Here is a 14,711-nt window from a genome sequence, read left to right on the forward strand (position 1 = left end):
GTAGGGAGGCTACTGGAGAGGAATCTGATGGATGCAGTTGAGATGTACCATGAAGCTGCTAGGATTAATGCATCTAAACTATAAGGAGAGGTTGGACATACTCTGGTGCTTCAGAGGATGTGCAGTGACCTAATCAAAGCTAATGAAAGTCATAGATTGGGTAGAGTCAGAATCTTCTCCACAGGCTACTCGAAGACATTCAGTTAAAATGAGAGGGAGCAAGTATAAAGGTGATTTGTGTGGCAAGTTTTTAACATTGAGCATGGTCAGTGTCTGATGTCCAGTTCTATGTTATGAGACTCCATGATGTATGACTGATTCTATGGGTAATTTTTGACTCTTCGGACTACTTGCTTGTTAATATAACTGCTGCACCATTGTCATATTTTATGACTTAGTCAGAAAATGCTAATTTGTAAATTGAATCAATGTTAAAGTGTGGGGAAATCTAGAAAGGGTAAAATGAAGCATGATGTACTTAAATGTATTTACACCTAGTCATGCGAGTTAGTGAGACAAAATAGAATTACATGGGTCAGATCTATTTGCTGTTGCATAAGTGTTACTGTCGAGTAACCTAAATCTGAACCTGAATTTTCAAGGACATTAGATATTTGGGAAGGACAAATGCAAAGGAAAAGGAAGAAGGAAAGCACTATTAATAAGAGATGAGATTGTTTAGTAGTGAGAAAGTACTTGGCTTAACAGATTGTGTCGTAGAATTAGAATGAGGTATAGAGACAAGTAACAAATCAAACACTTACATGAGTTATTGCTGTACACAGAATAACAGTTGCAAAGTTCAGCATAAAATCATAAAATTAGTTGTGTGTATAATGGATTGTATAATTTCCCAGGGCTCATTTATGGTCAAGTTAAATTAGCAAGGGAGAAAAGGCCTCCTTTATGGAATGTATATGAAGTGGTTTTAAAAATGAAATAAAATGAGGAATTCATGATGGAAAAGCCAATTTAGGTCCGGTATTCTAAAATGACATAAGATTCATTAATAATCTTGTCATAAAAACTTGAGGAAAGAATGACTTAATCAGATTTAATGTTGGTTATGAAAGTAATGTAGTTAAATCCTTATATCTAAAGAATGGGAGGCATGAAGATATGACAGGGAAGATAGCTCTAGGAACTACATTTAAAAGTGTAAAGATCAATGTGCAAACAACAGGAATTCTGCAGATGCTGGAAATTCAAGCAACTTTGAAGATCAATGTGCGGTGGCTTGCAATTAAAAAATAATACATTATTGGCAAAGAATATCATACTCTTTAAAGGCACTAAAGAAGCAACAAGAAGATATTTCTCTTCATGTCATCACTTCACATCATTGCATCAACTTGTCTTCAGGGTAAATTAAACACAACAGAAGATTGTTTACACAGATGCTTCAGAATCGTTCTGCCCACTCTGTTTTCAAGTATTCAGGCTTGAAGATGCGAGAAACAGCAGGCAGTGAAAATGAAACAATTTCACTACTTCAAGTAAGAAACTACGAAAAGTTTGAAGGTATCGACAATCATCTTTATTATTTCAATTAAAATAAAGTTTTGGAGGATGCACAAACAAGAGAAAAATCTGCAGATGCTGGAAATCCGAGCAACACACACAAAATGCTGGAGGAACTCAGTGGACCAGGCAGCGTCTATGGAAAAAAAGTACAGTTGACGTTTCGGGCCGAAACCCTTCAGCAGGACTGGAGATAAAAAGCTGAGGAGTAGATTAGAAAGGTAGAGGGAGGGAGAGAGACAAACAGCAGGCAATAGGTGAAACTTGGAGGGGGAGCGATGAAGCAAAAAGCTAGGAGGTTGATTGGTGAAAGACAGAAGGCCATGGGAAGAAAGTAAAAAGGAGGGGGGGGGGTGGAGGAGCACCAGAGAGAGGCAATGGGCAGGCAAGGAGATAACATGAGAGAGGGACAAGGGGATGGGAAATGGCGAAGGTGGGCAAGGCATTACTGGAAGTCTGAGAAATCGATCTTCATGTCATCAGGTTGGAGGCTACCCAAACGGAATATAAAGTGTTGTTCCTCCAACCTAAGTGTGATCTTATCCCGACAGTGGAGGAAGCCATGGAAGGACTTATCGAAATGGGAATGGTAAGTGGAATTAAAATGGGTGGCCACTGGGAGATCACGTTTGTTCTGGCGGACGGAGCATAGATACTTGGCGAAATGGTCTCCCAATTTATGTTAGGTCTCACTGATATACAGGAGGCCACATTGGGAGCACCGAACTCACCTCACCTGGAAGGACTGTTCGGAGCCCTGAATGGTAGTGAGCGAGGAGGTGTAGGAGCAAGTATAGCACTTGTGCCAGGAGGGAGATCAGTGGGGAGGAACGAATGGACAAGGGAGTCACGTGGGGAAAGCAGAAAGTGGGGGGGGGGAGGGAAAGATGTGTTTGGTGGTGGGATCCAGTTGGAGGTGGTGGAGGTTTCAGAGAATTATGTGCTGGATGCGGAGGCTGGTGGGGTGGTAGGTGAGGACAAGAGGAAACCTATCCTTGGTAGAGTGGCGGGAGGATGGGATAAGAGCAGACAGGCGTGAAATGTAAGAGATGCGGTTGAGGGCAGTGTTGATGGCGGAAGAAGGGAAGCCCCTTTCTTTGAAAAAGGAAGACATCTCTTTCGTTGCAGAATGAAAAGCCTCAACCTGAGAGCAGATATAGTGGAGATGGAGGAATTGAGAGAAGGAGATGGCGTTTTTACAAGTAGCAGGGTAGGACGAGGTACAGTATAGTCCAGGTAGCTGTGAGCGTCCATTGGTTTATAATACACATCGGTGGATAAACTGTCTCCGGAGATAGAGTTACAAGTAGCAGGGTGGGAAAATCTGCAGTTGCTGGAAATCCAGAGCAACACACACAAAGTGCTGGAGAAACTCAGCAGGTCAGGCAGCATCTGTGGGAAAAGAATAAACAATCAACGTTTCAGCCTGAACCCCTCATCATCTGGAGGATGCAAACATTGAAAGCATTGCATGAAGGCAGTCCATTACCCGCACTAATTTTGTTCATTTACAGTCAATCAAAAGAACACAGTAGCATGTTGAATGCCTATTGACAGTGAAACATGTGTGGTAGAGTTTTGAGTGTGGGAACGCCTTTACACTGGGACATTTCACTCTGTGGACCACAGAATTTTGGATCTAGTGGTACAAGTAGTCATCACAAACTGTGAACTTCCTTGTTTGCACTGGATGACCATGACTACTTAGTGCCATGTCATGACATGGAGCGTGATAGAACCACCTTCCTGCCTGTTGGATCACACTGTTGATCTCATCTGCCCAGTTCGCCGGAGTTGACTTCACATGTGGGACAGGCATGTCCCTATTCCACCGGGCTATGAGGCCTGCTGGCTACCCTCACCTAGTTTAACCCACCTGTTGAATCTGTGGACCAGGGTGTGGTTGCTATAACATGCATACAGCTACTTGGAGCTGAGTGTCCAGAGAGGACCAAAGTTGAGTGAGCTGCACTAAAGTAGACATGAAAGACACTTCTCCAGAGGTGCTACCCCTCCCTGGACACCCATAAAAGGCAGCGAAAACTGGATGAATTCCTCTGTCAATAACTATTAGGAACTAACAGCAGAAATTACTAGGTCCTGAGGAAGGGTCTTGGTCCAAAACATCGACTGTTTACTCTTTTCCATGGATGCTACCTGACCTGCTGAGTTCCTCCAGCATTTTGTGTGTATTGATTAGGTACTAATGCACTGTTGTAGTGTTGGTAGCATTCTAATTTGTTCTATGTTTCATTTAAGAAAACAATTTGTTAGTTAAATGGTAGTTTTGTGGCGACCCACTTTCTGGCACACACGAACCGGCTCACAACAGCACGCGCAGGCAGAGGGCCGGCCCCAAAAAGGGCGCCAGGCCATCTTCACCAGCAGGAGGAAAATCCCGGGCGCGGAAAGGGTCTGGGAATATGCATTCCCCACAGCAGTCCCGCCCCAGGGAGGGCGGGAACGGGAAGGCTTTAAAGCAGGCCGCGAAGTCTGAATAAACCTCTTTCATCGCAACTCCAACTCACCGACTCCGTGTGGTTATTCTAGCGCTGTGTGTAGCACACCGCTACAATTGGTGACCCCGACGGCCCAAACGATATTTGGACCAGAGATGACCGACGTTGTATCTGTTCACGCAGTTTCGTTAAAACTGCCAAGCTTCTGGACGCTGTGATTCCAATTATGGTTCGAACAAGCAGAAGCACAATTCCACATTCGGCAGATAACCTCGGAGTCCACTCGCTACTACTACGTGCTGAGCTCTCTCGACCAGGAGACTGCTGCACAAGTTGAGGAGATTATACAGTTGACCTCGGAGGACGGCAAATACACAGCATTCAAAGCCCTGCTCATAAGGACTTTCGGACTCTCACGGCGCGAACGAGCACGCCGCTTAATGCACCTGGATGGTTTGGGAGACAGGCCGCCGTCAGCATTAATGAACGAGATGCTGGCCCTGGCTGAAGGACACAAACCCTGCCTCATGTTTGAGCAGGCGTTCCTAGAGCAACTGCCCAAGGATATACGCCTGCTGCTGTCCGACGCAGATTTCAGCGACCCCCGGAAGGTGGCGGCCCGAGCAGATGTGCTGTGGAATGCCAGGAAAGAGAGAGGGGCATCCGTCGCACAGATCACCAAGCCGCGTGCCCAACGACAGACCAGACCGGGCCCGGCAGCAGAGCCTACAAAACCCGGCGACGGGAGTGAGGAGCCCAACGAACAATGGTGTTTCTACCACCAGCGGTGGGGCACAGAGGCCCGCCACTGCAGACCACCCTGCATATTCCCAGGAAACGCCAGGGCCAGCCGCCGCTGATGGCTACGGTGGCTGGCAATCAGGACAGCCTCCTGTACGTCTGGGACAAGCAGTCGGGACGCCGCTTTTTGGTCGACACCGGAGCGGAGATCAGCGTCTTACCTCCAACGAGTTACGACACCCGCAACAGAGAACCGGGACCCACCCTGAGGGCCGCTAATGGCAGCACAATACGAACCTACGGCACCCGCACGGTGCGGCTACAGTTCAGCTCCAGCCGGTTCACGTGGGACTTCACACTGGCCGCCGTGGCCCAACCACTGCTGGGGGCAGATTTTCTGCGAGCCCACAGCCTGCTGGTCGACCTGCAAGGGAAGCGATTAGTCCACGCCAAGACTTTTCAAACGTTCTCCCTGGGTGAAGCACAGTTGCCAGCCCCACACCTGGACTCCATCACGCTGTCCGACGATGAATTCATCAGGGTCCTGGCGGATTTCCCATCAGTACTGACACCGCAGTTCACGGCAGCCATGCCCAAACACGGAGTACAGCACCACATCCCGACCCAGGGACCACCCCTCCACGCCCGTGCTCGAAGGCTTCCCCTGGACAAGCTCCGACTGGCGAAGGAGGAGTTCAAGAAGATGGAGGAATTGGGGATCATACGACGGTCCGACAGCCCATGGGGATCCCCCCTGCACATGGTGCCCAAGGCAACGGGGGGCTGGAGACCATGCGGTGACTACCGCAGACTGAACGATGCTACAACGCCAGACCGCTACCCTGTGCCGCACATTCAAGACTTTGCAGCAAACCTACATGGCGCAAGGATCTTTTCCAAGGTAGACCTCGTCCGGGGATACCATCAAATCCCTGTACATCCGGACGACATCCCCAAAACAGCACTTATCACCCCGTTCGGACTTTTCGAATTCCTCCAAATGCCGTTTGGTCTAAAGAACGCCGCACAGACGTTCCAGCGGCTAATGGACGCGCTGGGACGCGACCTGGACTTTGCATTCATCTATTTGGACGACATCCTCATAGCCAGCAGTAGTCGGCAGGAACATCTGTCCCACCTCCGCCAGCTCTACTCCCGCCTGAGCGAATTCGGCCTTACAATCAACCCGGCCAAATGCCAGTTCGGCCAGGCAGCATCTATAGGAAGAGGCGCAGTCGACGTTTCAGGCCGAGACCCTTCGTCAGGACTAACTGAAGGAAGAGTGAGTAAGGGATTTGAAAGCTGGAGGGGGAGGGGGAGATGCAAAATGATAGGAGAAGACAGGAGGGGGAAGGATAGAGCCGAGAGCTGGACAGGTGATAGGCAAAAGGGGATACGAGAGGATCATGGGACAGGAGTTCCGGGAAGAAAGACGGGGGGGCGGGGGGGGTTGACCCAGAGGATGGGCAAGAGGTATATTCAGAGGGACAGAGGGAGAAAAAGGAGAGTGAGAGAAAGAATGTGTGCATAAAAAAGAGTAACAGATGAGGTACGAGGGGGAGGTGGGGCCTAGCGGAAGTTAGAGAAGTCAATGTTCATGCCATCAGGTTGGAGGCTACCCAGACGGAATATAAGGTGTTGTTCCTCCAACCTGAGTGTGGCTTCATCTTTACAGTAGAGGAGGCCGTGGATAGACATGTCAGAATGGGAATGGGATGTGAAATTAAAATGTGTGGCCACTGGGAGATCCTGCTTTCTCTGGCGGACAGAGCGTAGATGTTCAGCAAAGCGATCTCCCAGTCTGCGTCGGGTCTCACCAATATATAAAAGGCCACATCGGGAGCACCGGACGCAGTATATCACCCCAGTCGACTCACAGGGTAGCCTCCAACCTGATGGCATGAACATTGACTTCTCTAACTTCCGCTAGGCCCCACCTCCCCCTCGTACCCCATCTGTTACTCTTTTTTATGCACACATTCTTTCTCTCACTCTCCTTTTTCTCCCTCTGTCCCTCTGAATATACCTCTTGCCCATCCTCTGGGTCAACCCCCCGCCCCCGTCTTTCTTCCCGGACCTCCTGTCCCATGATCCTCTCGTATCCCCTTTTGCCTATCACCTGTCCAGCTCTCGGCTCCATCCCTCCCCCTCCTGTCTTCTCCTATCATTTTGCATCTCCCCCTCCCCCTCCAGCTTTCAAATCCCTTACTCACTCTTCCTTCAGTTAGTCCTGACGAAGGGTCTTGGCCTGAAACGTCGACTGCGCCTCTTCCTATAGATGCTGCCTGGCCTGCTGCGTTCACCAGCAACTTTGATGTGTGTTGCTTGAATTTCCAGCATCTGCAGAATTCCTGTTGTTAAATGCCAGTTCGGACTCGACACCATCGACTTCCTGGGCCACAGGATTACTAAAGACGGGGCAACTCCGCTGCCCGCCAAGGTAGACGCGGTCCGCAACTTCCCCCGACCCAACACAATCAAAGGCCCGCAGGAATTCGTGGGTATGGTGAATTTCTACCACCGTTTCCTCCCCTCAGCAGCCCGAACCATACGACCCCTGTTCACTCTAATGTCGGGTAAGGGCAAGGACATTACCTGGGACGAAGAGGCCGCAACCGCTTTCGTAAAAACCAAAGAGGCCTTGGCAAATGCCGCGATGCTAGTGCACCCCAGAATGGACGTTCCTACTGCCCTGACGGTGGACGCATCCAACACAGCGGTCGGTGGAGTGCTGGAACAACTCATCGAGGGTCGCTGGCAATCCCTGGCGTTCTTCAGCAAACACCTACGACCACCTGAACTCAAATACAGTGCTTTCGACCGGGAGCTATTGGCACTATACTTGGCAATCCGGCATTTCAGGTACTTCTTAGAAGGTAGGCCCTTCGCCGCGTTCACAGACCACAAACCGCTTACCTTTGCGTTCATGAAGGTGTCCGACCCCTGGTCGTCCCGCCAGCAGCAACATCTGTCCTACATCTCCGAGTACACGACGGACATCCGGCATGTCTCGGGAAACGACAACGTCGTGGCGGACGCACTATCCAGACCTACCATACAGGCCCTGTCCCAGGGGGTGGACTATGCAGCGCTGGCAGAGGCACAGCAGGCAGACGCTGAGATCCCCAGTTACAGGACTGCAGTCTCCGGTTTGCAGCTCCAAGACCTCCCCGTAGGCCCAGGTGAGAGGACCCTACTATGTGACGTAGCTACCGGCCAACCCCACCCCGTCGTCCCAGCAGCCTGGCGCCGGTGGGTTTTCCAGTCCATTCACAACTTAGCGCACCCCTCCATCAGGACAACCGTCCAGCCGGTCGCCAACAGGTTCGTGTGGCATGGGCTGCATAAACAGGTCAGTGAATGGGCCAAAACGTGCATGCAGTGCCAAACGGCCAAGGTGCAGCAGCACACCAAGGCTCCACCGCAGCAGTTCGAACCAACCCGCCGGAGGTTTGACCACATCCATGTGGATATCGTGGGGCCCCTGCCAGTGTCACGAGGAGCGCGGTACCTCCTAACTATGATAGACTGATTCACCAGATGGCCAGAGGCAGTCCCGCTCACCGACACCACCTTCGAATCCTGCGCCCGAGCACTGATCGCAACCTGGGTAGCCCGCTTCGGGGTACCGGCCCACATTACCTCCGACAGGGGTGCCCAGTTCACCTCCAGTCTGTGGTCAGGTATGGCCAGACTTTTAGGATCTCAGCTACACCACACAACTGCCTACCACCCACAGTCGAACGGACTAGTTGAGCGCTTCCACCATCACCTAAAATCGGCTCTCATGGCCCGCCTGGAGGGGCCTAACTGGGTGGATGAGCTTCCCTGGGTCCTGCTCGGAATCCGCACGGCGCCCAAGGAGGATCTGCACACCTCGTCGGCCGAGTTGGTGTACGGCGCACCCCTGGTAGTCCCAGGAGAGTTCATACCAGCCCCAAGGGGGCAAGAGGAAGAACCTGGACAGACTACGGGAGAGGCTCGGTAACCTGGCCCCCATCCCCACTTCACAGCACGGACAGAGCCCGACCTGCGTACCCAAAGACCTGCAGAACTGTAAGTTTCTTTTTGTACGACGGGGCGGACACCGGGCACCGCTACAGCGGGCCTACGAGGGGCCGTTTAAGGTGACCAGGAACAACGGGTCCACGTTCGTGCTGGACATTGGGGGGAGAGAGGAGGTTTTCACGGTGCACCGACTCAAACCGGCCCATGTGGACTTGGCGCAGCCGGTCCAGACTCAGGCACCGCGGCGCAGGGGCAGACCCCCAAACAGAGGCCGATCCAGACTGTGGACATTGGGGGAGGTATCGCCGGTTCTGGGGGCGGGGTTATGTGGCGACCCACTTTCTGACACACACGAACCGGCTCACGAAACAGCGCACGCAGGCAGAGGGTCGGCCCCAAAAAGGGCGCCAGGCCATCTTCACCAGCAGGGGGAAAATCCCGCGCGCGGAAAGAGTCTGGGAATATGCATTCCCCACAGCAATCCCGCCCTAGGGAGGGCGGGAATGGGAAGGTTTTAAAGAAGGCCGCGAAGTCTGAATAAACCTCCTTCATCGCAACTCCAACTCACCGACTCCGTGTGGTTATTCTAGCGCTGTGTGTAGCACACCGCTACAGTTTGTCTTTTTCATACCTTTTTAACAATTTCCATTAAACTTCGGCTAACTGGGCTGTCAAAGTAAAACATAGTTCACTTAAGCAAAATCTATATGGTAGTTTCCTAGTATCTAGTCATACATCCCCACAGATGATTATGCCATAAGTGTATCTCCAAATGGTAATGTGTCTGCTGTGAAGGAAGGTTTCGTATTCGTTTCATGCTGAAGGTAAGCTGGACAGATGTGGGTAATTCTGATGCTGTTGCATATACACAGATACCACCGTGTGTTAATACGGTGGGACCCAAATGGAAAGCCGCAGATTTTGTTCAGATTTATTTATCACATGCACATCGAACATGCAATGAAAAATTAATATTATGCAGTAAAATATAGTGTAGAAGGTATTATGCCTTCAACACATTTTGTGCTCTGCAATCTGAGTTCAAAACAATGACATCAGGTATTGTAGCTGGGGAAAAGCTAAATGATTAGGCCAGTTGTGATCTGGGATACCAGGCATGAGAGAGTGGAAGATGCAGATTCTTTCATAACTTTCAGGAAGGAAATAGAACTCTGTTTAACAGAAAGGAATTTGCAGAACAACTGGGACTGGGCAATGGAATTAGATTTCAAAAACGAGCACATTTATATGAGGCACAGGAGGAAATCTAATGTCCAATGCCCTGAAAGTAAAGTAAGGTCATAATTCTCCCTGAGCAAGAGTTGAAGTATTTGTAAAAGTATCAAATGGTTGGCAATTCCTCACTTGTCTGAAATTCTAACTCCACGCACTGTGTGCGCTAATGGTGCTGGATATTGAGGAACAGTATTATGGGATCAGAGAGGAAACCCTGTTTACTCTGACTTTGGTTTTCCATCGAACAGATTCTAAGGTCTATTGAGCTTTCTCAAGTGTGTTATAGGAGTAGGAGAGGGAAAAGGCTATCCAACCCCTCCAGTCTGCTGGACCATTATATTTGGGATAGGGAAGCATTCCAGATTTCTGCCTCCCTTCTGGTGATCAGATCAACATTCAGTTATCTTTATTGGCATAAGAATTTGATCAGGTCCTATTAATGCTGAGCCTTTAGGTAAAATTACCTTTCTGTTCCAGGATTACATATGATCTTCCTGCACTTATTCACCATGAGAGCTGCTGATTTCCCCAACCAACCACTTTCCATCAGCATGGATGTGACGTGCCAACTTCAGTGCTCAGTACATGAAACTGGCTGAGCTGCTGCAGTGATGAACCAAGGTGGGAATTAAGTTAACCCAAAGAAGACACAGACTATAGAGGGTAAGGAGCCCATCCCAGATCTTAACTCACATTCTGGCTCTCCCCATGTAGCTTATTTGCCAAATGCTTCCTTATTGTGTTTTCTCAAATAAATTTGGGTATGTTATTTTGAGGCAACCATCTAGGCCTCATTTTAGTGTCTCCAGCATGAAAGACTGTTATGGTTCAAGTCAAGTTCAATTTCAAGGTTATTTTCATCTGAATGTACATATATACAACCAAACGAAACAACGTTCCTCTGGACCCACACAACGTATAATGCACACAACACCTAAACCAAAATATTATACCATAAATAAGTTAATAAAATAAAATTCTAAACGTAGCTAGTAAAGTACAGTAAACTGTAATGTTTACTGTTTACGGGTGCTGCATGTGCTACTGCAAGGTGTGCAGTAAGTGAGCAATGGTCATTGTAAAATGAGTAAAGGAGCATTGTCAAAGAAGTAAGCAATGTTGGTAATTGTAACCTGATGCAAATTCTGATGCAGCAGAAGGGTTTGGAGTGAGCTGAAGTTCACAAAGGGTGAAGGTGGGAGCCCATGCCTGGGAACAATAGCAATGGAACAAAGACAGAGATGAAGTATTCAGCAACCAATTGGGCTGAGGTTGGAGTAGCGAAAACAACTGAGATTTCTGTTGGGGGGAAGAAGTTAAGTGATGGGGAGGCGCTGACAATAGTGTTCAGCTCACTGTTAGACAGAAAATGCAAATAAAGTTGTGAAGCCTTGCAGTGACAAGGGAAATGAGTGGGAGGGAAGAATGGGGCAAGAGCCTCATGGTCTTGGAAAGGTGATCATGAGACCCAAGAGAACTCAAGGGCTGCAAACTTTTACTGGAGGAAATTAACAAATATTTCCGCCCATTCTCAGCTGAGACCAATTAAACTCCCAGTCTTTCAAAATGACTAATCAGAACTGAAGGAAATCACACTTCCTCTAAGGTGGGTCAGATATGGTCACTAACTGTATATTCCCTTGACCTGTTGCACCTTTCCAGTGCATTACCACACACTCCCCAGGATTAAATTTAATTTGCCCTCCTCTTGCCCAACTGACAGACTGTCAGTATTTTCCTGATGTGCAAACATTTCCTATTAACCGGCCGGCAAGGTTTTCAGCACTATCAATGCTCTGCTCTGGGGTTAAATCAGTTACGTTACAAATAAGAACGGGTTAAGTACTGAACACACTGCTAATAGGCTTTCAGTTACAAAAATCACCCTTCAACCATTGCATTTTGTTTTCTGCCACTGAGCCCTGTCTTCGAGCTAGTCCGCCAATCTTGCTTCAGTTGCAAGAGCTTTTACTTCTCTTGATCAGCCTACCATGTTGTGGAGGCCTAGTCATTGGGTATATTTAAAGCAGAGGTCAACAGGTTCTTGATTAGTAAGCGCATCAAAGGTTACGGAGAGTAGGCAGGAGAATGAGGTTGAGAGGGATAGTAAATGGAGCAGACTTGATGGGGCAAATGGCCTAATTCTGCTCCTGTGTCTTATGGTCAAATTCTCTTTTGGCGATCTTGCTCCCTCCTAAATGAGTTCAATCAAATTAGTCAAGAACAATCATCCCTTTAAAAAGTTTCAGTCTGACAGTCCCCTATTAATCTGTGCCTTTCTCAATACATATGAATATAAGAAAATAGGAGCAGTTAACCCACCCGGCCTTTAAGCCTGCTCCATCATTCAATGAGATCATGGCTGATCTGCCCAGGCCTCATCTCCTGTGAAAGTTTCCTCTGGCTCTCAGTTTCTAAAATTAACCTACGTCTTTTTAAAATAGTCCTAATGTTGCTGTCTCCATCACTCTAGAGAGAAGAGTTCCAGAGATTCACCATACTTTGCAGGAAACATTTCTTACACAACTTAGTTTTAAATGGCTGTCCCCAATCCTGTATCTACTGACAATATTTCAACGTCTAAACTTCTCATGCTCCCTATAACTCGTGTATGTTTTAATAAAATTGTCCCCATTCTTCTAAACTCCAAAGAATATAGATCAAAGTTTATTTGCAGTTAATTGGACCACCCTCTCATCTCATGAATTGGCTAGTGAATCTCTTTTGTTCTGCCTCCAATACCAATCTATCTTTTTGCAAGTAAGGAAACTAAAACTGTGTACAGTACCCCAGGTGTGGTCTTATTAGTACCGTGTAGAATTGTAACAATACCTCTCTATTCCTAAACTGCAACCCTCTTGCAATGAAGGGCAAAATATAATTTTCTCTCTTAACCAAGCCTGTAATTTATTTGTGCTTTATATACAACAACATGTAGATCCCTCATCTGCAAAGTCTCCCACTTGGAGAACAGACTGCCTTTTGATTCCTTTTACCAAGGTGCATGGTCTTGTTCTTTGCCACATTAAACTCCATTTATTAAGTTTTAATCCTGTTTATATCAGCTCAGAGTTCTAATACTGGCACCGCAATATGCTCTCCCACATACAGTAATCTGCAGAGCTGAACACCTCACAGTGTGTCCCCTCCTCCGGTTTTTAATGTAATTTGTAAATAATTGAAGAGCAAAGATTGATTATTGGGCCTCTCCACTTGTTACATCCTAATATACTTTATACTTTATTGTCGCCAAACAATTGGTACTAGAACGTACAATCATCACAGCGATATTTGATTCTGTGCTTCACACTCCCTGGATTACAAATATTAAATATTAAAAATAGTAAAAATTAGTAAATATTAAAATTTTAAATTATAACTCATACATAGAAAATAGAAAAATGGGAAGTAAGGTAGTGCAAAAATACGTGGAACACATCCGACTGTTCCAACCCTTTATCTTGTGCTTTAGCAGTCTTCAATTCATGCTAGCATACTTAGCATGACCTCTTCTTCCCCAATGCTTATGTGCCCAAGAATGCTTCCAATATTCTGTTAGCAAGTTTGGACCTGCAGGCCTGTAATTTCTTGGTTTCTCCCTTCTTCCCTTTTTAAACATACAATGTTGGCAGACATCTATTCATAAGACCAAAAGACATAGGAGCAGAATTAGGCTATTCAGCCCATTGAGTCTGTCATTCCATCATGGCTGATTTATTATCCCTCTCGGCATCATTCTCCTGCCTTCTTCCTGTAACCTTTGACGCCACACGTGAGGCTCTGGAGGACTATCAAGACACTAATTTGGCCCTATTGTTTAAAACAAATAGTAAAACAAAACGGGAAACTACAGGCTAGCGATTCTCACATTGATGGTGAGTAAATAGATGGAGGGGATTCTGAGGGACAGGATCTATCAATATTTGACGACAAGCTCTGATTCAGCACAGTCACTATGGCTTTGTGTCTGACAAATCACTTGGAGGTAACGGAGAGGATAGGGTAGTTGATGTTTCCTGTAAAGATTTTGACTAGGTTTCTCATGGCTGGCTAGTGTAGAAATTTGATTGCATGAGATCCAGAGAGAGACTATCAATTGGAATCATAATTGGCTCAGTGGTTGAAGCAGAAGGTGATGGTCAAGGGCCATTTTTTGGACTGGAGACCTATGTCCAGAAGTGCCACAGTGGTCAGTGCTCGGACCTTTGTGGTTTGTAATTTACATAAACAAGTTGGATGTGAACGTACAAGACATGTTTGGTAAGTTTGCAGATGCACTGTGTAATGAATCGGTCTGTATTAAGGATATGCGAGGTGAGCTTTTCACTGTAGTTCAGTACATGTGAAAATAATAAACAATTATAATTCCAATTAAATAGCTGGTGCTATCGACAGTGTAGAACGGTATGAAAAAAAAAATTAGAGGGGGATTTTCATCAGCTGGGTAAGTGGGCCGAGAAGTGGTAAATGGTTTCTGATCCAGGTAAATGTGACAGGTTGTATTCTGGAAGATCAAAACAAACAAGGCAGGATTTTTTGAGTGGATCGTCAGATCCTGGGGCATGTTAAGGGACAGAGGGACCTAGGAGTGAAAGTGTGTACATTGCTGAAAGCAACGTCTCAGGTAGATAGGGTGATAAAGAGGACATCTGGCACACTGGCATTCATCAGTCAGGGGGCTGAGTACAGGAATTGGGAAGCTACGTTCCAGTTATGAAAAACATTGTTAAAGCTGCTCTTGTAGTA

General features: G+C 47.3%; 1 protein-coding gene across 1 annotated transcript in view; it reads right to left on the bottom strand.

Moving 5' to 3' along the window:
• Positions 1-1,531: 1,531 nt before the first annotated feature.
• The window catches only part of LOC134352828 (gastrula zinc finger protein XlCGF8.2DB-like), a 90,895-nt gene continuing 77,715 nt past the window's right edge, over positions 1,532-14,711 (bottom strand). Inside the window, exon 3 of the transcript XR_010019475.1 lies at positions 1,532-2,913. The gene's annotated coding sequence lies outside the window, so the exon portion shown is untranslated. The remainder of the gene's footprint in view (positions 2,914-14,711) is intronic.

The sequence above is a fragment of the Mobula hypostoma genome, chromosome 10, assembly GCF_963921235.1.
Source record: "Mobula hypostoma chromosome 10, sMobHyp1.1, whole genome shotgun sequence".
NCBI classification, from domain to species: domain Eukaryota; kingdom Metazoa; phylum Chordata; class Chondrichthyes; order Myliobatiformes; family Myliobatidae; genus Mobula; species Mobula hypostoma.